Source organism: Notolepis coatsorum (genome assembly GCF_963971535.1).
Source record: "Notolepis coatsorum genome assembly, chromosome: 2".
NCBI lineage: Eukaryota > Metazoa > Chordata > Actinopteri > Aulopiformes > Paralepididae > Notolepis > Notolepis coatsorum.
This window is the reverse complement of record NC_140166.1, coordinates 183575087-183575762: the sequence shown is the minus strand read 5'-3', so window position 1 is coordinate 183575762 and position 676 is coordinate 183575087.

Sequence of the window (676 nt, the reverse complement as noted above, 5' to 3'; positions counted from 1 at the left end):
GTTGACATTATAATTCCAGCTTACCGCCAGAGGAAGCCAGCCTCACAGCTGTGTGAGCTTCACCATCAGCCAATACAAATCATGCTGTCAAGGCTCAGGGCACAACACAGTTCATTACACTCACAGAAGAATAGTTCATTGAAATAATTCCTGTACTTTATTTGCTTTGAATGCAAATTGTGTCTGTGGTCGGTACATGTAGGCAGTAACTTTCATTATAATTATAATGAATAATTATATTATAAAGCATTATAATGTAGCACCAGCACATGTCTCCAGCATATAGTCCCGCATCTCCTCCTAGAAAGCAGAGTTTATTACCAATGCTTTAAGTATGTATTTGTGTGTGTGTGTGTGTGTGTGTCTTGTTCAAATATACATTAAGTAGTAGGGTGTTAAAAGTAGTATTGAGAATCATAATTCTTGCTCCCACACACACACACACACACACACACACACACACACACACACACACACACACACACACACACACACACACACACACACACACACACACGCACACATGCACACATGCACACATGCACACATGCACACACGCACACACACACACACACACACACACACACACACACACACACACACATGCACACACACATTCTCCTTTCCATCTTTCTCCTCTTCGTCCCTCCATCCATCCTTTCAGCCACAGCAGTAC